The sequence below is a fragment of the Neomonachus schauinslandi genome, chromosome 1, assembly GCF_002201575.2.
Source record: "Neomonachus schauinslandi chromosome 1, ASM220157v2, whole genome shotgun sequence".
Taxonomy (NCBI): Eukaryota; Metazoa; Chordata; class Mammalia; order Carnivora; family Phocidae; genus Neomonachus; species Neomonachus schauinslandi.
This window is the reverse complement of record NC_058403.1, coordinates 179,444,190-179,466,109: the sequence shown is the minus strand read 5'-3', so window position 1 is coordinate 179,466,109 and position 21,920 is coordinate 179,444,190. Positions and strand designations below refer to the sequence as shown.

At 38.4% G+C, this 21,920-nt stretch overlaps 1 protein-coding gene across 1 annotated transcript in view; it reads left to right on the top strand.

Moving 5' to 3' along the window:
- TAFA1 (TAFA chemokine like family member 1) overlaps positions 1–21,920 on the top strand; it is a 534,189-nt gene that overhangs the window by 278,011 nt on the left and 234,258 nt on the right. The window lies entirely within an intron of this gene.

Below are 21,920 nucleotides of genomic sequence, written 5' to 3'. Positions count from 1 at the left end.
AAATTCCAAGGAAACACAGAACTCCTGCTTCCCAAGAAGATCCATGGAAGTCCTGAAATTGAGTTTTATAGGCGTAGCTTTGTCACACACTGGTCCAGGAACCAATTATGCAGTCCTAGGAATGGAACTGTGTCCTTCCAATTGGTCAAGCCTGGACCATGCACACCGCATCCCTGAGAATGTGATAAAGATAAGGTCTCTAGTAAAATCAGGATGTTATTCCAAGAAGAAAGAATGAATTGTGGGCAGGAGAAAAAGCTGATTTCTAAGAACCAAAAAGGAATAAAGGTGATCTATTCCTTTAAAGAACTTGGAAAAGAGATGGAGAGTCTAAGCCTTTGCATGAAAGAAGATGAGTATTCCCTGGTGTCTGTCAGAAACAAGGTATTTTTTGCAAATACTTGACAGTTTCCAAAGGGTTAAGAGTTCAGAAGTTGGGAGTGGGGGATTATACCTACTTGTATTTTGCCCCTTAGCAGATTTTACTCTCACACACACTATGTGTGTGTGTGTGTGTGTGTGTAAACGTATACAATGATGCAATGAGCTTATTCACGTCAGAAATGGGGATGTGATGCCAGCCAGAGGGTTTTACTCAAATGATTGAGATGTGACTAAGTGATTTTCAAGTATAGAGCTATTTGCACACCGTAACTATAAGTAGATGCTCAGGGGAAAATTCTCTTTCCCCAATCCTATTGACTTATGGAGATGTATGAGGAGATCCAAGCTCTGAGCAGAGTGAAATATGGCTTTGTATTGCATTTGCTTTCTGCCAAAGATAAAAATCACTTTACATGAAAAGAGCCTTATTCTCACCAGGTGATAAGCTGCTTTTTTGTAACAAAGCACAAGCACTCTGGAAAACCTTATCAGTGCCCATGGGCTGCTGGAGTGCCCTTCAAGGAGGGAGGGACTAGAGGGCTTAACACCGTCTACTTGGCACCAATATGCCCTCAGATTGTTCTCTGGCTTAGGGACCTGCTATGCTTGCAAAGCCTCAGCTTCCTCATCTCTTCAGTGACTAGGATAAAGTAACCTAAAGTGTGGGGAGTTATGAGGGCAAAATAAGATTAAACCGGTCATGGGGCACCTGGGTGGTTCAGTCAGTAAAGCGTCTGCCTTGGGCTCCCAGAGTCCTGGGATGGAGCCCAGTATCGGGCTCCCTGCTCAGAGGAGAGGCTGTTTGTCCCTCTCCCTCTGCCCTTCCTCCCCCCCCCCCACCCCGACTAGCATACTCTCTCTCAAATAAATAAATAAAATCTTAAAAAAAAAAAATAAACCTGTGAAACATATAACACAGGACTTGGCATATTATAAGGATACAAACAACTGGTGATGGGTGAGTTTGTGACTCTTTGGGGTATGAGAATGCAGTAAATTGAATATAATAATTCCATGCAAGGCAGGCAAATGTTACCTTCATTCTATTTTTTGAGAAACTGGATTAAAAAACAGACTACATGTTAGGTTAAGAGAATAAGCAGGGGTTTTTTCCTGACACGGTAACTCATCTGTTTGGGGTACAGGTTTCTCATCTATGAAATAAAAGATTCCAAGTACAGTCTTTAGGATCCTCTTAGACTTTAAAACTCAGAGATTCTCAGTTAAAAAAAAAATGTCGGTAGCTTTAGTTTTTGTGTACTTTAAGAATACGGTGAATGTTTTTGAAGTGGAGCTAAACCTTACATCAGGCTAAGCAGTGATTTGGTAGTGGCTGAAACTGCTAAAATATTAAAATTGCATTTCCTCCTCCTACAGTTGGATATGCATTGGGTTGGGAGGTCAGAGCTTTGGATTCAAGTCACATTCATGCTTTTGTCCTACAAGGATGGATGGACTAAGTGCCTGCTCTGTCCCTTGCTCTGTGCTCAGCACAGGGGTTATATTTTAATTGGGGGGAGGGGGTAAAAATAGGTGACAAGAGATAATAGCAAATTATACTACATGTTATGAAGGAAAGAAAGAGAGCAAGAGGAACAGAAATATTGCTAATAGGGGCAGCCTCATTTTCCTATAGCAAAGCTTCTAAAAGGAGATGAGACCTAGGCTAAGGTACAGAGTAAAAAGAATCCAACCACACAAAGGAGAGAAAAAGAAGGGCATTCCGAGCAGAGGGCAAAGCGAGTGCAAAGGCCCTGGGTTAAGTAAGGTCTGGATATATTTGAAGAACTGTACAAGTATGTGTGAAGCAAGGTGAGTCAGGGAGAGAAAGTAATATGTGATCACAGAAAGGAAGGAGTCAGGTCATATGAGATCTTGTAGGGTTGACAAGAGCTTGCATTGTTTGTTTTTTGTGCATTGAGGCACTGTTGTTCCAAGGGACTAGAACGATCTAAGTTATCATTTAAAACCACTCTTGCTACTGTAGGGAAAGAGATTGGAGGGTGTAAGAGTAGATGCAGGCAGTTAGAATGCTGTGAGAGAAATCCAGGGAAGAGACAATGAGGGGCTAAACTAGGGAGGGGGGGAATGGGGATTATGACAGTATCACATACAGGAAGAAATGTTTCAGCCTTTAGTGTCTGCGTAACTTGTTTACATTGCTTTCCATCTCTGGAACTCAGTTTCACTATAACAAGGGCATGCAGAATGCAATCTCTTAGGATTCTCCCAGATCAACATTTTATTCTGGTTTATAAATATCTCTAAGCCAGATGAACCCTTCCATCAAATCTGTTTGGCTTGGGTCAGATGCAGTAATTTGCTCTGACCAGCTTCCCAGATATTCCCCAAGGCAAAGATGTGGGAATATTGATGTACCAAAGAATAAGAAATTAGTGTAGATCTTATTGAGAACTGTGGGGGTTGGCTGGCCTTGAGCAGTGTTATTTTCTTTCTTTTACAGTTGAAATGGCTTCAGAATGGCCCACTCAGGTGCACAAATGAATTTCCAATTCCAAATTCAGGCTATAAATTTCATAAGTCCAGATTACAGATTAATTACGTTTCAGTCCATGGTATTTAGAATAATGGTTTTCATGGAGAAGTGCAAAAGATTGAAAAGAGCCATGATACAAGTTTTATTAAACAAGGAATTAGAAAGAGAAAATTCTCCAAACCTCCCCTCAACGTTTTTTTTCTTTTGGTGTTCAGATAAAAATGGTAAATTAATAGAACAAAACAGGGTGGGATGCCAATACATTCAAGAAAAGCCAAAGTTCATTTCTGCTTGCAGATTCAAATGCTGCCGGCAGATCAATGTGAGCTTCACCGTGTGCTTTGCAAAAATCGTTCTGCAACTAATATCCTCAAGGACAAGACCCAGCCTGCTTTGGCTGCTCCAGGAGTTTGTCTGGATTGCTGTGGGAGGCAGTGTTTTGTACTAGGGAGACTTTGGGGGACTCTCTAGTTATGCCACCCATAAATCGCATCATCACGGTCCTCACAAAAGTAGAGAGGGTTTTAGCATTTGCATTTCTCCCCACATAAAACTGTGTGCTGTGTATGTCACCAGCCTTAGTCAGAAGTTTGATTACATGCTTCTGCTTCAACTTAATGAGATGACGACTGTGTGTGTGTGCTCGCTTTCTCTTTTTCTCTTTCTCTCTTGCTGAGTTCGATTCTCTGGAAGTGATTCTGTTAGCAAAGGGCTTTTTTTTACACTTTTGTTAGTGTTGTTGTAGAATTAATATTTAGTCCACATGCAATTTGTAGAAACACAGTAGAATTGGGTCCATAAAGTTAGTATTTCTTGAAAAAAGCAGACAAGGTGTTATTAAATATTAATATTTTAAAACATTTAATATTTTAGGGACGCCTGGGTGGCTCAGTTGGTTAAGTGGCTGCCTTCGGCTCAGGTCACGATCCCAGGGTCCTGGGCGTTCTGCATCAGGCTCCTTGCTCAGCAGGGGGAGCCTGCTTCTCCCTCCCCATGCTGCTCCCCCTGCTTGTGCTCTCTCTCTCTCTGACCAATAAATAAATAAATAAAATCTTTTTTAAAAATCTAAAAAAAATTTTTTTAAATAAATAAAACATTTAATATTTTAAAATATTTTAAAATATTTATTAAATATTTTATTTCTTCAAAACCAGTTTTAGGATGCAGGATGGAATAAGTTAATCAATCTTTATTTGTTGAGCACATACCATAAGGAAGGAATTATGGCAGGTCCTGGGATGACAGCAGCGACTCAGGAGCCAAGGGTCTTGCCTTCGGGGGGCTCACCATCAAAAAAGAAGGCAGGCACAGGAAGCCAGTAATTCAAATGTAGTAAGTGGGGAGAAACACGGAGGGCAACCTTGGTGGATAGTGGAAGAAGTCATGCTTAAAGATAACTGCTCAAGAATGAATAGCTATTACCCAGGAGGAGGTGGGAAGAATTTTAGGCAGAGAAAAGAGAGTCCAAAAGCTGCAAGACAGCCTGCTCTTTTTTTTTTTCAATTTATTTATTCGAGTATATTTGGCACACAATGTTACATGAGTTTCAGGTGTACAACAGAGTGATTGACCATCTCTATTGTCTATGCTATGCTCCCCACAAGTGTAGTTACCATCAGTCACCAGAAGATTCTATTACAATATCATTTGACTCTATTCCCTGTGCTGTGCCTTTTATTCCAGTGGGAGGCAGCATGTTCTGATGAAGGAGCAGAGCAAGACCAGTGTGGCTAGAAAGGAGAAAGAGGGAATGCAGGAGGGTCTCAAGTAAGACCACCCATGTCCTCAGATGTTAAATCATCTGAGGTCTTCAAGAATCGGGGGACATTTTTCCAAAAGTCATAAAAAGTCCCTGTTGGAGAGACAAACCCTACATAAGTAAGCAGGACACTGTCAGAGGAAGAATATGAAACAGGGCAATGAGACACAGAAAGCTTAGAGGAGACAGTAGCTGGGCTAATCAGGGATGTCTCTACGAGGAGGTGACATTGGAACAAAGACCTGAATGGCAAAAAAGATCGCAGAGAAGAAATATGAAAAAGGATATTTGTCCAGCAGAAGAGTTAACAGTGCAAAGACCAGGAAGCAAGACTGTGCTATTGGTTTAATGAATAGATAGAAGGAAATGGTTAACTAGAATTTAGACCCGAGTCCTGATTAATTTCACTGCTCCCCAGGGCCATCACCTGTCTGGGCTTCCTGCTTCTTGAGGTGTGGAGGCGTTTTCTCTTCCACTAGACTGTAAACAACTGGACGTAGGGACTGTGTCTACTCAGTGCCGGGGGACAATGACTAGGACTGATTAGGCACTCAGGAAAAATTTGTTTCACAAAAGAATCTCTAAGATAAAGGGGCCATATATCTAGTATTAAAATTCTAAGACTAGAAAGAAACAGTTCAAGTGTTGGAAATCAGCCAATCTAATAACCCAATTTTTAAGAATCTAGAAGTTAAAGCAATCAAATAGCTTGTATAGGGTAGATAGAACCCAAGTAACAAGATAGGGGAAAAAAATAAGGCAAATAGGGTTTCTGAACCTCAGTACTATTAACATTTTGGACTGAACAGTTCTGTGCATTGCTTAGCGACATTGCTAGCCCCCATTCACTAGATACTGGTAGCATCCCTTCCATGGTGACAAACCAGCCTGTCTCTATGTATTGCTGTATGGCCTGGTTAAGACCACCGACGTAAAGGTCTCAATGCCATGACACTTGCTAAGATGCTGGGGAAGTTGTACCACCCAGAGGAGTTACAGTTGATTTGTGTGCAAAGTTTTCTTGAGAGGTATAAATGTGTCCCCTGAATTGAAATACTGGAAATCATACATGTATTCTTAGCAGCAGCTAAAGAAAGATGCTTAACTTTTTATTATTTTTTTATGATGAGTGTTCAGACATCCATCACTGTAAAAGAAACCACTTTCAAAATTTTTCTTTATAAATATGTAATATAATTGTAGAATAAGCCTCCTTTATCATTCTGATGGGGGATCAGACTAATACTCATCTTGTATATTGAGTTTTATCAGGATTTTATTCTATTTTTTAAGTAGTTTGGGGAGGGAGGGAGAGAGGACGAAAAGGGTTGATTTACAATGTGTTGTAATCTATGGAATAACACAGTGCCACTTTATCATTAAGTTGTACCATACAGTTTTCCTGTACAGTTTTAATTTTTAAAAAGAGCTTTTTTTCCAATCTTAAATATTCAGAGAATATAGGCAAGTATAAAAAAGAAAATTAAAATCATCTATAATCCCACAATCTAGGGGCAACTATGTATATTACTCTTTAATAGATTCATTTATTCTTTCATTAAATTATGTGCCAGACACTGTGCTAAGGCTAGAGATTCATGGTGGACCAGATGTACAAGGTACCTCTTTGGGGGAAGCCTATTTGCATATGTATTATTATGTATATTCTCCCTCTACGCAGACCAGATGTACCTGGACACCTGGCTTTGGCCAGGAACTGTTTGGCTTTAAGTGACAGAAACCTGAAAAATATTAAATTAATTAAATTAATAACTTTATCTTATTTGTATAAGAAGTTTGAAAGAGAACCACTCTGGGCCCATCCAGTGAGTCCACACTTCCACTGGGAACCTAGACTCCTTTGGTTTTCCATTGTGCTATTGCTAAGCATGGATCCATCGGTCCAAAGCTTACAAAACAGCTGCCTCCTTATTCAGCTATTCATCTGGGTTTTGAAGTGAGAGAAGAGAAAAAAAGCCCAAGGAAGGGCCATGTGAATCTGATCCTATAAACAAGCTCTCTTAGAACTTCAGAATTTTCCCAGGGACTCCTCTTTATATCCCTTGGCTAGAACTGTGTCACATGGATCAAGATGCAAAAGGTGAAAAGAATCATACAAAATTGTACAAAGTTAAAAGTGATACATGTCTTTCCAAAAGTAGGTGTTTTCTTTCCTTAAGGTAAGCATTAACTGTTTAGAATTAGACTTCTGTAAGCATGCTTATGTATATACAAAGAGAGACACACACATTAAGTCTGTTTTTTCTTCCCACTAAAAGGGTATGGTAGACATTTTCCTCTTCTCAACAATCTATCATTGGCAACCTTCCAGATCGGTGTGTTTAGACTTAAGCCATTTAGAAATAATAACTGTACCATAGTCTATATGGCGAACATATCACAATGATTAAACTGTCCCATCTTAGTAGATAGACTTTCCCAAATTGTTAATAAAGTCACAGTGTATATCTTGGTACTATATCCATACCCAAATGGATGACTTCTTTTGTACATAAGCTTTCTAGAAATAGAATTACTGGGTCAATATGTATGAAACATTTTTAAACAGTCTAATATTTACTATCAAGTTGCCTTCCAAAAGACCATAATCATACTCCTACCAACAATATATGAAGGTTTCCTTTTCCACATTTGCATCAACAATGGATGTTATCAATATTATGAATGCTTTCTAACTGCATAGGCAATAATGTATCGCTGGATGGATTTAGTTTGAAACTTTTTATTATAAAGCATTCCACATATACTCGAAAGTAGAATGAATGGTAAAATAAACTCTCGTTGCCCATCATCCAGCTTTAACAGTTACCAGTATATGGCCACACTTGTTTTATCTGTGTAGGGTTTAATCCTTTTCTTGTTTTTCCTGGCATTTCCCTCCCCTAACTTTTTATTTTTTGCTTGTTCATCTTTTAGTTCTTATCCTAGTACCAATTTTGATTTCTTCAAAGTCTTGTGTATTTGGTCTTAAAGCATCATGAACCCATGAGTCAAGTTTTCTATCTATAGCAGAGATAATAAATATGTGGCATGAATCTCATTACTTGTCCCCTTCTGTACCTTGGTAGATGTTATTAATTGAGCAATACATCTTTTGCAGTAAGCCCAAGTGTATCCTTACAACTCTTTAGCAATATGCTTTAGATCAGTGGTTCTCAAACTTTAGTATGCATAGCATTACCTGAAAAGTTTGTTAAAAACAAAAACAAAACAAAACAAAAAATCATATTCTTAGATCCCTCCTCCATAAATTTTCATTCAGTAGGTTTGGGGCGGCACCTAAGAGTCTGCATTTCTCATAACCTGCTAGGTGATGCTGATGGTGCTGGTCTATATATGACACTTGAACATTTTTCTAGACCAAGCGCTTCCATTGCCGTGCACGTGAATCACTGGAGCTCACGTTCAAATGCAGATTTTTATTTAGTAGGTCTGCTGCATAGCCTGAGATTCAGCTTTTCTAACAGGCTTCCAGATGTCCCTGGTCCATGGACCACATTTTCAGTATGTAGATCTTCAATGGCCATGCTGCCAGAGATGGCTTATGAAGTGAATCAGTGGTCTATGCCTGACCTAGCAATAAGGGCTTTTTTGATCTCAAAGAGACCTAAGTATCACTACATACACTAAGCCCATACTGGCTGCAAAATAATCAACTGGGAAGCTTTTATTTAAATTTAGATTCCAGGTCCCTCCAGTGAGAAATTGATCCACTGAGTTTGGACAGGGGGCTGGGAATTAAGTGTTCAGACAACTCTTTTGTCAATTTGGGGGCACAGGTAAGTTTTGGAGCCACTACTTTGCATGCCATAGATGACACACGGGCGTTCTTTCTTGGATTCATCCGGTCCCTTTCCAAACCATCCATCTTGTCAAGACACATGTATTTGCATTGACCTTTTATATGATGGTGCTGCATGCTGTGGGCCATGCAGAAATGAATCAGGAGTTGAATCAGAGATGATCCTATCTCTCTAGATCTGAAATCCTGGTGAAAGATGCAGATATAATAACACATAATCCCTATAGGAAGTCAGAGAAGGAAAAGATTGCTTTTCTTTCTCTGTTTACTCCTTTTTAGAAGTTAAATTTAAACGTTTACTCAATAGGAAACTTCCCTTTCAAGAAGAAATCTCACAAAAGCATAAAAATGCCAAGGTGATGGTTTTCCACATAACATTAAGTCATAATATGGGTTTTGCATATGGATCGTAGTGCCGATTATTAGCTAGGTTTATAAGTATAACACAACATGTTGTTCATTACACAGCATATACGACAGTAGGAAATGAACACCACCTAGAGAACCATAACTTGGTTCATTCTTTGACTTTGGGGGAATTTCAATTTGTAGCCTTAATGATATACAACTGTAGTTTCTGCATTTTAAGTAATGTGCCAATTTCAGTCTTGTTTTCTGAAATTCTCATTCTATATGGCTTTCTATACAGGGTGTAAAAGTTACAAAACGCTAATAATAATAATGTAAGTGATATGTTTACCATCTGCTGGATGGTGCTATTCACTGTCATTAAGATTCTGAAAGAACCGCTTGAGAAAACGGAATAATGAAGAGGAAAAAGAACTGTAATCAAGCATAAAAGGACTTTTTGAAGAGGGAACGGAGACATCTATCAGCAGTGACCTTTCTAACACTGATGTTGGGTCAGGACTGTAATTGTCCATCATTCTTTTCAATGGTCAATACTCTGCTCACCACAGCTCATTCTTTCGATACCATCGATCCCTTTAACAACCTTGGCTGGCTGGCAATCACTCTTTATAAGTTACGAAGTTAGTGGCGTTCTTTCTGTCCCGTTTTGTGGTTCACAGTTAGACAGTCTCAACATTCTGTGTGTTGACGAATGCAGCCGGTTAAGTGAATTAGGGAATTCCACAGGTGGTAAAGAGTGGTTTTTAGGCAGGACATTGCACTGATTAAAAGGATGTGTGGATATAAACTGGCAGCCTCCCATCATTGCTAGAGAACCCGACCTCCACTTTTAAAGGAGTTGGCTGCGCAGGTTCTCTGGATTTGGTCATCTCTCCCCCTGCAGAATGGTTAGAAATATTTCAATGCTGCTGTGGAACTTATTTCTTATTCTTTTGGAGTATTCTTAAGGAATAAGAAACTCATACAGTTTCTAATAAAATATTTCATAAGATGTTAGCATTTTCAAGTTTATACACATTGTCCCCTTCAATTCTTACAAGAGGTCTGTATGATAGGCATGATAAATGTTTTATTTGAGGTTTTACAGATGAATAAATTGAGTCTTGGGAAGGTTAAAGACAAGAATGGTCACAACCTGGCCACCTTATGCATTACGAAGCAACTTAAAGTGGCACAAAAAGAAATGATGTTAGGACATTAAAACCTTCATTTTCTGACTCTGTACTTTTCCTTTATATCATTTTGCCCTTGATGTTATCTTTATACCATATTAAGATTTGATTTTTTGTGTTTTTTAAATAAAAAATGCTGAAAATATGCTGTGACATCAAGCCCTAGAATCAGTTATTTATGATGTTTTGATTGGGGGAGGCACCAATTTCCATATTAACCATTCTAATGGAGCATTTAACTGCAGCTCTGAAAAGAAAACCAGAAGAATGCAATTATATTTAATTCTATTTATTTGCAGCACAGTAGTGATATAGGTGAATTGCAACCAACTTAGAGTTCATATTCAGATTTTTTAATCATTTGGGCCATTGTTCACACACAATCTGTCATCAGCTTGAAAATTCAATTAAAGATGTGGAGACCTTTTATTTGATGTGATGGTTCTGTTGGAGCAGATGAATTTGAATTTTTTTTTCCTTCTATGAGAAGGTTTTACTCGGGATACTAAAAAGAGGGGATGCATCTGCGGCACCATTATTCTACCTGATTGATTTCCATTAGAATAAATTATCAATCCTTCTGGTCCACCCAAGTGGGTGAATTCACTTTGCTCTTATTCCTGATGGTGATGATCATGGACAGGTACTGAGAACTTACTGTGAGTCAGATACCATTCTGAATACTGTGTGTATACTTGTGCATAATCCTCCCAACAACCTTGTTGGGTAGTTCCAGTTATTATCCCCATTTTACAAATGAGGAAACTGAGAATCAGGCTAGTTCTGTGACTTTCCCAAGTTGGCACAGCAGGTAAATGGTAGAACTGGAATTCATTCACTGGTTCTCCAGTTCCAGCACCCATCCTCTTAGAGATCAGTTTATGCTGCCTTTCCTGGTATTATAAAGTAAAGCTGTGGACATCTCGGTGTTCTTACTGAAGAAATCTCTTCTGACCTTGGTGTCCTGTGTGAACTTAAGATCCTATGTCTGACATTACTTGGATTCCTTCTCACCAAAATCATTCTAACCACTCCTTTATGCGTCAGGATAATGAAAACTATTTCAAGGGCATGTCCAATGTGTTGGCTACCTCTTTAAGGCTAAAGATAGCTGTTTCTTAATAACATAAGATGACAGGTTATGCCCATCTTTCCTACTTACTTTCTAATTGTCTTTGCCTCACATTTAACACTTGCTAGGTACTAAGCACTCTTAGCATGTTATGTATATTAACTGATTCAATCTTCAGCAGAGCCTTATGAAGTAGACATGACTATATCCTTATTTTACAACTGAGGAGACTGACTTAGAAAGTTGAATTAGGTTGTCCCAGCTCTAACAGGGGGTTCAAAATAAAGCTGGGATTTAACTTAAGAAATCTGACTCGATTCTCTCTCTTTTTTAGCTTATCCTCAAGGGATTCATTCATGTTTGCCCATTTAAAGTCCATCTTGGAGTACCACTGTCACAAGAATTGGTGGCGTACTTTATAAAGCTAGAGCTTTGGGTTTTTTAATTATTTATTTTTATTTTTTCTTCTTTTGAGGTATCACTGACATACAAGACTCTGTAAGTTTGTACAGTGTGTTGGTTTGACACATTTATTATACTGCATTATCACTTCTTTTTTATGTTGAGAAAGGTTAGGATGTAGTCTCTCAGCAACTTTGAAGTTTCTAATACAATATTGTTGATTATAATCACTATGTTGTGCATTAGATCTCCAGAACTCATTTATCTACTAGTTGCAAGTTTGTACTCTTAAATATCTCTCCAATTCCCCCACCTCTCAGCCCCTGGTAATTACTATTCTACTCTCTGTTTTTGCAAGTTCAGGGGTTTTTTTAGATTCCACATATAAGTGATATTATACAGTGTTTGTCTTTCTCTGTCTGATTTTTCCCAACATCATGCCTTCAAGGTCCATCCATGTTGTTGTATGTGGCAGTTGTCTCTCTCTCTCTCTTTCTCCCTCCCTCTCTTCTTGAGCAGTATACTTTTTTTTTAATTTTTTTTATTCTTATGTTAATCCCCATACATTACATCATTAGTTTTAGATGTAGTGTTCCATGATTCATTGTTTGTGCATAACACCCAGTGCTCCATGCAGAATGTGCCCTCCTCAATACCTACCACCAGGCTAACCCATCCTCCCACCCCCCTCCCCTCTAGAACCCTGTTTGTTTTTCAGAGTCCATCGTCTCTCATGGTACGTCTACCCCTCCGATTTCCCCCGCTTCATTCTTCCCCTCCCGCTACCTTCTTCTTCTTCTCTTTTTTCCTTAACATATATTGCATTATTTGTTTCAGAGGTACAGATCTGAGATTCAACAGTCTTGCACAATTCACAGCGCTTACCAGAGCACATACCCTCCCCAGTGTCTATCACCCAGTCACCCCATCCCTCCCACCCCACCCCCAACTCCAGCAACCCTCAGTTTGTTTCCTGCAATTAAGAATTCCTCATATCAGTGAGATCATATGATACATGTCCTTCTCTGTTTGACTTATTTCACTCAACATAATACCCTCCAGTTCCATCCACATCGTTGCAAATGGCAAGATCTCATTCCTTTTGATGGCTGCATAATATTCCATTGTATATATATACCACATCTTCTTTATCCATTCATCTGTCGATGGACATCTTGGCTCTTTCCACAGTTTGGCTATTGTGGACATTGCTGCTATAAACATCGGGGTGCACGTACCTGTTCGGATCCCTACTTTTGTATCTTTGGGGTAAATACCCAGTAGTGCAATTGCTGGATCATATGGTAGCTCTATTTTCAACTTTTTGAGGAATCTCCATACAGTTTTCCAGAGTGGCTGCACCAGCTTGCATTCCCACCAACAGTGTAGGAGGGTTCCCCTTTCTCCACATCCCCGCCAACATCTGTCATTTCCTGACTTGTTAATTTTAGCCATTCTGACTGGTGTGAGGTGGTATCTCATGGAGGTTTTGATTTGGATTTCCCTGATGCCAAGCGATATTGAGCACTTTTTCATGTGTCTGTTGGCCATTTGGATGTCTTCTTTGGAAAAATGTCTGTTCAGGTCTTCTGCCCATTTCTTGATTGGATTTTTTGTTCTTTGGGTGTTGAGTTTGATGAGTTCTTTATAGATTTTGGATACTAGCCCTTTATCTGATATGTCATTTGCAAATATCTTCTCCCATTCTGTCGGTTGTCTTTTGGTTTTGTTGACTGTTTCCTTTGCTGTGCAGAAGCTTTTTATCTTGATGAAGTCCCAATAGTTCATTTTTGCCCTTGCTTCCCTTGCCTTTGGCGATGTTTCTAGGAAGAAGTTGCTTCGGCTGAGGTTGAAGAGGTTGTTGCCTGTGTTCTCCTTTAGGATTTTGATGGGCTCCTGTCTCACATTGAGGTCTTTCAACCATTTTGAGTCTGTTTTTGTGTGTGGTGTAAGGAAATGGTCCAGTTTCATTCTTCTGCATGTGGCTATCCAATTTTCCCAACACCATTTGTTGAAGAGACTGTCTTTATTCCATTGGACATTCTTTCCTGCTTTGTCAAAGATGAGTTGACCATAGAGTTGAGAGTCCATTTCTGGGCTCTCTATTCTGTTCCATTGATCTATGTGTCTGTTTTTGTGCCAGTACGATGCTGTCTTGATGATGACAGCTTTGTAATAGAGCTGGAAGTCCAGAATTGTGATGCCGCCGGCTTTGCTTTTCTTTTTCAACATTCCTCTGGCTATGCGGGGTCTTTTCTGGTTCCATACAAATTTTAGGATGATTTGTTCCATTTCTTTGAAAAAAGTGGATGGTATTTTGATGGGGATTGCATTGAATGTGTAGATTGCTCTAGGTAGCATTGACATCTTCACAATATTTGTTCTTCCAATCCATGAGCATGGAACGTTTTTCCATTTCTTTGTGTCTTCCTCAATTTCTTTCATGAGTATTTTATAGTTTTCTGAGTACAGATCCTTTGTCTCTTTGGTTAGATGTATTCCTAGGTATCTTATGGTTTTGGGTGCAATTGTAAATGGGATCGACTCCTTAATTTCTCTTTCTTCTGTCTTGTTGTTGGTTTATAGGAATGCCACTGACTTCTGTGCATTGATTTTATATCCTGCCACTTTACTGAATTCCTGTATGAGTTCTAACAGTTTTGGGGTGGAGTCTTTTGGGTTTTCCACATAAAGTATCATATCATCTGCAAAGAGTGAGAGTTTGACTTCTTCTTTGCCAATTTGGATGCCTTTGATTTCTTTTTGTTGTCTGATTGCTGTGGCTAGGACTTCCAATACTATGTTGAATAGCAGTGGTGATAGTGGACATCCCTGCCGCGTTCCTGACTTTAGGGGGAAAGCTCTCAGTTTTTCCCCATTGAGAATGATATTCGCTGTGGGTTTTTCATAGATGGCTTTTATGATATTGAGGTATGTACCCTCTATTCCTATACTCTGAAGAGTTTTGATCAAGAAAGGATGCTGTACTTTGTCAAATGCTTTTTCTGCATCTATTGAGAGGATCATATGATTCTTGTTCTTTCTTTTGTTAATGTATTGTATCACATTGATTGATTTGCGGATGTTGAACCAACCTTGCAGCCCAGGGATAAATCCCACTTGGTCATGGTGAATAATCCTTTTAATGTACTGTTGGATCCTATTGGCTAGTATTTTGGTGAGAATTTTTGCATCCATGTTCATCAGGGATATTGCTCTGTAATTCTCCTTTTTGATGGGGTCTTTGTCTGGTTTTGGGATCAAGGTAATGCTGGCCTCATAAAATGAGTTTGGAAGTTTTCCTTCCATTTCTATTTTTTGGAACAGTTTCAGAAGAATAGGTATTAATTCTTCTTGAAATGTTTGGTAGAATTCTCCTGGGAAGCCATCTGGCCCTGGGCTTTTGTTTTTTGGGAGATTTTTGATGACTGCTTCAATTTCCTTAGTGGTTATAGGTCTGTTCAGGTTTTCTATTTCATCCTGGTTCAGTTTTGGTAGTTGATACATCTCTAGGAATGCCTCCATTTCTTCCAGGTTATCTAATTTGCTGGCATAGAGTTGCTCATAAAATGTTCTTATAATTGTTTGTATTTCTTTGGTGTTGGTTGTGATCTCTCCTCTTTCATTCATGATTTTGTTGATTAGGGTCATTTCTCTTCTCTTTTTGATAAGTCTGGCCAGGGGTTTATCAATCTTATTAATTCTTTCAAAGAACCAGCTCCTAGTTTCGTTGATCTGTTCTACTGTTCTTTTGGTTTCTATTTCATTGATTTCTGCTCTGATCTTTATTATTTCTCTTCTCCTGCTGGGTTTAGGCTTTATTTGCTGTTCTTTCTCCAGCTCCTTTAGGTGTAGGGTTAGGTTGTGTACTTGAGACCTTTCTTGCTTCTTGAGAAAGGCTTGTATTGCTATATACTTTCCTCTTAGGACTGCCTTTGCTGTATCCCAAAGATTTTGAATAGTTGTGTTTTCATTTTCATTGGTTTCCATGTATTTTTTTAATTCTTCTTTAATTTCCTGGTTGACCCATTCATTCTTCAGTAGGATGCTCTTTAGCCTCCATGTATTTGAGTTCTTTCCGACTTTCCTCTTGTGATTGAGTTCTGGTTTCAAAGCATTGTGGTCTGAAAATAGGCAGGGAATGATCCCAATCTTTTGGTACCGGTTGAGACCTGATTTATGACCTAGGATGTGATCGATTCTGGAGAATGTTCCATGGGCACTAGAGAAGAATGTGTATTCTGTTGCTTTGGGGTGGAATGTTCTGAATATGTCTGTAAAGTCCATTTGGTCCAGTGTGTCATTTAAAGTCTTTATTTCCTTGTTGATCTTTTGCTTAGACGATCTGTCCATTTCAGTGAGGGGGGTGTTAAAGTCCCCCACTATTATTGTATTGTTGTCAATGTGTTTCTTTGCTTTTGTTATTAATTGCCTTATATAATTGGCTGCTCCCATGTTAGGGGCATAGATATTTACAATTGTTAGATCTTCTTGTTGGATAGATCCTTTAAGTAGGATATAGTGTCCTTCCTCATCTCTTATTACAGTCTTTGGTTTAAAATCTAATTTGTCTGATATAAGGATTGCCACCCCAGCTTTCTTCTGGTGTCCATTAGCATGGTAAATGGTTTTCCACCCCCTCACTTTCAATCTGGGGGTGTCTTTGGTTCTAAAATGAGTCTCTTGCAGACAGCATATCGATGGGTCTTGTTTTTTAATCCAGTCTGATAGCCTGTGTCTTTTGATTGGGGCATTTAGCCCATTTACATTCAGGGTAACTACTGAAAGATAGGAATTTAGTGCCATTGTATTGCCTGTAAGGTGACTGTTACCGTATATTGTCTGTGTTCCTTTCTGGTCTATATTGCTTTTAAGGTCTCTCTTTGCTTAGAGGACCCCTTTCAAGATTTCCTGTAGGGCTGGTTTTGTGTTTGCAAATTCCTTTAGTTTTTGTTTGTCCTGGAAGCTTTTTATCTCTCCTTCAATTTTCAATGACAGCCTAGCTGGATATAGTATTCTTGGCTGCATATTTTTCTCATTTAGTGCTCTGAATATATCCTGCCAGGCCTTTCTGGCCTGCCAGGTCTCTGTGGATAGGTCTGTTGCCAATCTAATGTTTTTACCCTTGTAGGTTACATATCTCTTCTCCCGAGCTGCTTTCAGGATTTTCTCTTTGTCTATGAGACTCGTAAGTTTTACTATTAGATGTCGGGGTGTTGACCTATTTTTATTGATTTTGAGAGGGGTTCTCTGTGCTTCCTGGATTTTCATGCCTGTTTCCTTTCCCAAATTAGGGAAGTTCTCTGCTATAATTTGCTCCATTATACCTTCTGCCCCTCTCTCTCTTTCTTCTTCTTCTGGGATCCCAATTATTCTAATGTTGTTTCGTCTTATGGTATCGCTTATCTCTCGAATTCTGCCCTCGTGATCCAGTAGTTGTTTATCTCTCTTTTTCTCAGCTTCTTTATTTTCCATCATTTCATCTTCTATATTACTGATTCTCTCTTCTGCCTCATTTATTCTAGCAGTTAGCGCCCCCATTTTTGATTGCACCTCATTAATAGCCTTTTTGATTTCTACTTGGTTGGATTTTAGTTCTTTTACTTCTCCAGAAAGGGTTTCTCTAATAACTTCCATATTTTTTTCAAGCCCAGCTAGTATCTTTAAAGTGATGATTCTGAACTCTAGATCTGACATCGTACTAATGTCCGTATTGAGTAGGTCCCTGGCAGTCGGTACTACCTCTTGTTCTTTTTGTTGAGGTGATTTTTTCCATCTTGTCATTTTGTGCAGAGGAGAATAGATTAATGAGAGAACAAAATGCTAGCAGAGTAACAACGTCCCCAGAAAATATACTCTAAACAAATCAGAAAAGACTTGAAGCAGTGGGAAAAGAAAGGGAAAGAGAGAAAAAAGAAAAAGAAAAAAAAGAAAAAGATAAAGATAAAAACAAAAACAAACAAAACAAAACAACAACAACAAAAAAAAAACCAGAATGTGATCAAATATGATCAGGCTGGTATATAGATCAGTGCCACACACTAGATTTGGGGTGTATTTTGGTCTTTTAGAAGAAAGTGCCTCCCAAAATTTTAAAGAAAGAAAAACTTATATATGTACAAAAATAAGGGTTGATATGATGAAGGGATGGAATATGACTGTAAAGATGGAAATTATAAAAAATTTTATGAAAGGAATTGATAAGAAGTTGTTTGAAAAAAGAAAGAAGAGGATTTAAAAAAAGAAAAAAAAAGGGAGAGGATGTGATCAGGCAGGGGAATAGAAAACACCATATACTAGAGATTTAGGGTATATTTTAATCTGTTAGAAGAAACTATCTCAAAATTTTAAAGAGAGAACAACTTATATATATAAGCCAAAAATACGGGTAACTACTATGAAGGGATAGAATATGACTCTAAAAATGAAAAATAAAAATGTTTTTTTTTAAAAAAGGGATTGATAAGATGTTGGTTGAAAAAGGGAAAAAGAAAAATTCAAAAAGAAAAAAAGTTAAAAGTTAAAAAAGTTAAAAGTTAAAATTAACTTTGAAAGACTAAAGAATCATGGTAAAAAAGCCATGAATTCTATGTGCAGTATTCCCCTAGCGCTGGAGTTCTGCCGTTCTCATTGATGGGTAAACTTGGCCTTGGCTGGCTGTTCTCGCTGATCTTCTGGGGAGGGGCCTGTTGCCGTGGTTTCCAAATGTCTCTGCCGGAGGCGGAACTGCCCCGCCCTTGCCCCCTCCCGGCTAAGTTGAGCAGTATACTTTTAAATATAAATCAGATCATGTTACTGACAAACCCAAAACCATTCAGCAGTTCCTTTCACTTTAGGGAAAATATAAAGCTAGAGGTTCTCAGTGTCCTATTAGGCTATAGATGTGTCACAAAACAAACAAACAAAAGCTCTAATAGCATTTCAAAGAGTCATTTGTGAATGATTCATTTCTTAATTCAAAACTGAGAACTTTCAACCTTCTCTAAGTCATGACATTTTAACGACTTGGATTCTGATGTGTTCTCTTGAGTGTGAGAGAATGGAGTATAGTTAGAGCAAACTCATGGAATGACAACCGGGTACATATACAGGGGGCATAGCCTGCTCCCCGGAAAGCACCATCTGATAGGATCACAGCAGCATGAAGGTTGGAAAGAGCTGTCCTAAAGCATTTCATCTTTGAAGAGGAGAATTGTTGGCCTTCATTCTCTAATGAGCGAAGTATTTGCCCAGTATACACAATTTCATGGACAAGCTTCCCCACCTTTTCTTTCACTTAGTCAGACTGAAGTATATCAAATTCCAGGTTAATTGACTTTGGGTCTACTGTGTCTAAGCCACAGATCAGCTAGTTCGTGGAAAGAGCCTTCGACTTTGAGCTTGAAAGTAGATGAATGGGTTCAGTTTGTTGTGTGGTATATACTAGAGCTTTGGGCATATACATGTCAAATTTCTCTGAACCTCAGTTATACTCATAATCCATAGGAATAAAAAAAGTCATACTGTATACACATTTTACCTTTTGTTTGATTTTAGAAGATAACCTTCTTCCTTACAGCTGTGATTCCACTATATTATAAAATTCTCAGGATAGCAGGCAGATGTAATTTATTTTATGATCACAGAGGAGTAATACTCAAATGAGCAAACTCTGCACATAAGCAGGGACGCTTGAGACTGTTCTGCCATACCTCTTTACCACTAGAGATTTTACAACTAATGCAAAAGGTCAGAGAGCCCTGAATCTATATATATCTTTTGTTCTTTCTTTTATGTTTTCTAACATACTGATTCTCAAGCTTCAGTATACATATGTATCACTATTTAGGGTTACAGACACCAAGCCACGTTGTCCTACTTTGTGGGAAATGCAAAGGATTTTTATCATAATTTATGCATACTTTTAATATTATCTCTAAATTTAATAAAATCTCCATCCTCCTTGTAATATAAAACTCCGTGGCATTACTATATTCCTGGGTGCATTCTGGCCCCGGTATTTACAGTGAAAGCTTCTAAATGCTTCTGAGCCTCAGTTTCATTTTCAGTAAAATGGAGTAACAAACCCACCTTGATCTTTTTTTGTGATGACTGAATTAGTCAAGACTATATCTACATTAAAGGTGTTGCATAATACCTGACACATTGTAGGTACTTGACCAGTGTTACTTTCCTTCCCAGCTCACTCCTCCCTACCGCTATTTTACGCCATAAGGCAGGAATGAGTGTTCTTTCCTGAGTTTAAGGGCATGCAGCTTTTTTCATTTGCCACTAACTTGCTTTTATACATTGTATCGCTGCACAATTTGCAAAATACTCATTTATTAGTTGAATCCTCTTGGATGAATGGTTGTGCATTTTCACATATCTTTTTAGGTAAATACTGTAAGTTAGGGGCGCCTGGGTGACTCAGTCGTTAAGTGTCTGCCTTCGGCTCAGGTCATGATCCCAGGGTCCTGGGATCGAGCCCCACATCGGGCTCCCTGCTTCGCGGGAAGCCTGCTTCTCCCTCTCCCACTGCCCCTGCTTGTGTCCCCTCTCTCACTGTGTCTCTCTCTGTCAAATAAATAAATAAAATCTTTTAAAAAATACTATAAGTTAAAGGATGGATACATCAACTATAACCAGAAGCCAAGACTGAGATTTCCTTAGGAGAACACCTGTTGCTCCATGTGATGTTATTTGAAACTGGCCAGGTTGACATTAAGCTTTTGATATTGAGTCTTTATAGATGCCCACATCCACCAAAGAATTTTAAAGGGGAAGAATTTGATGAGATTTGAGTCCTTCTATGTTTTTCAGCCCACCAACCTTAATTATACTTTATTGATGTCAGAAGACACTTGAAAGAGTGTGTTCCTACTAAACACTTATAAAAGTTATTGGATTATTAATTTTTTCAGCACTTTGGAATTAAAAATAAATGCTAGCACTGTACATTCATCAATCCCTGCACCAAAATTTTCAGAATGGTCAAAACTTTAAAAAATGATAATATTAAGTGTTGTGAGGATGTGGAATAAATGGAACTTTCATATTTTGCTGGTGAGAATGTCAAATAGTAAACCCCTTTAGAAAACCAGCAATCAGGGCGCCTGGGTGGCTCAGTCATTAAGCGTCTGCCTTCAGCTCAGGTCATGATCCCAGGGTCCTGGGATCGAGTCCCACATCGGGCTCCCTGCTCTGCGGGAAGCCTGCTTCTCCCTCTCCCACTCCCCCTGCTTGTGTTCCTGCTCTCGCTATGTCTCTCTCTGTCAAAAAAATAAATAAAATCTTTAAAAAAAAAAAAAAAGAAAACCAGCAATCATTAACAAAACCTATGCCTCTTCTGTGACCCAGCCTATGTTCATAAGATATGGACGTCTATGTCTTCAAAAAGACATGCACGTTTTTAGTATCTTATTTAAAATAACTGATACTGAAAACTATCCAAATGTCTATCAACAGGAGAATGGGTAATCATGATATGTTCACATGATAGAAGACTAAACAGCAATAAAAAATAAACTACAAATACATTCAAAAGCATGGGTGAAACTCAAAAACGTTAGGATTTATGAAAGAAGTGAGGTACAAAATAGTCCATAATGTATAAATTCATTAACATGAAGTACAAGGACCAGTGAAACCAATCTATGCTGATGGCAGTCAAAATAGTGTTGAATTCTGGAGGTAGTGATAACTGGAAAGGGGCACAAGGAAAGGTTCTGGGGGATAAACATGTTCTAACTTGATGGTGCCATTATTTGACACATATGTGTGTGTGTATACAAATTAATGCGTATGTGCTTTAAAGATTTGTAGATCTTGTTATATTTCCCTTACACATCAAAAGTTCCAAATAACCTATATATTGTCTTAGAAGAGATTTATTAATATAAGATATTACAGGGAATGAGTGATTTTATGTAAAACTTTCTGAATACTCCATTTCTTCAACAAATACGTGACATGAAAAAAGGGGATAAGAGGTAACTATTGCAGATTTAAAAGTATTGAGTAGACTTATCAGTCAAATGCAATTTATGTGGATTTTGTTTGGGTCCTGTTTGTTTTTTAACTGAAGATATTTTTTTGAGTCATTGGGGGAAAACTGAACAGGAGTTGATTGTTAAATATTAAGGGTTTATATCATTTAGTGGGGTGGGGTAATGGTATCATGACTCAAGATAAAATGATTGGCATTAAATATGTCACCTGGTAAAGAGCAAACAGTTATGAAATAAGAATAACGCCCAAATGTTGTATTTTAGGAAACAAAGTCCACTTTTATGACTTAGGTGACTGAAACAAGTAGTATAAAAATAATAAAAAAGTGTCAGGATGGGATGAGGGCTGAGTTAATGAGTCTGTTTTTTGAACCACAACTTGATGTACCAATGAGAGGAGATCACCAGCTCTGTGGGCCAAGAGCTCACCACTGAGGTCTGAACCAGAGA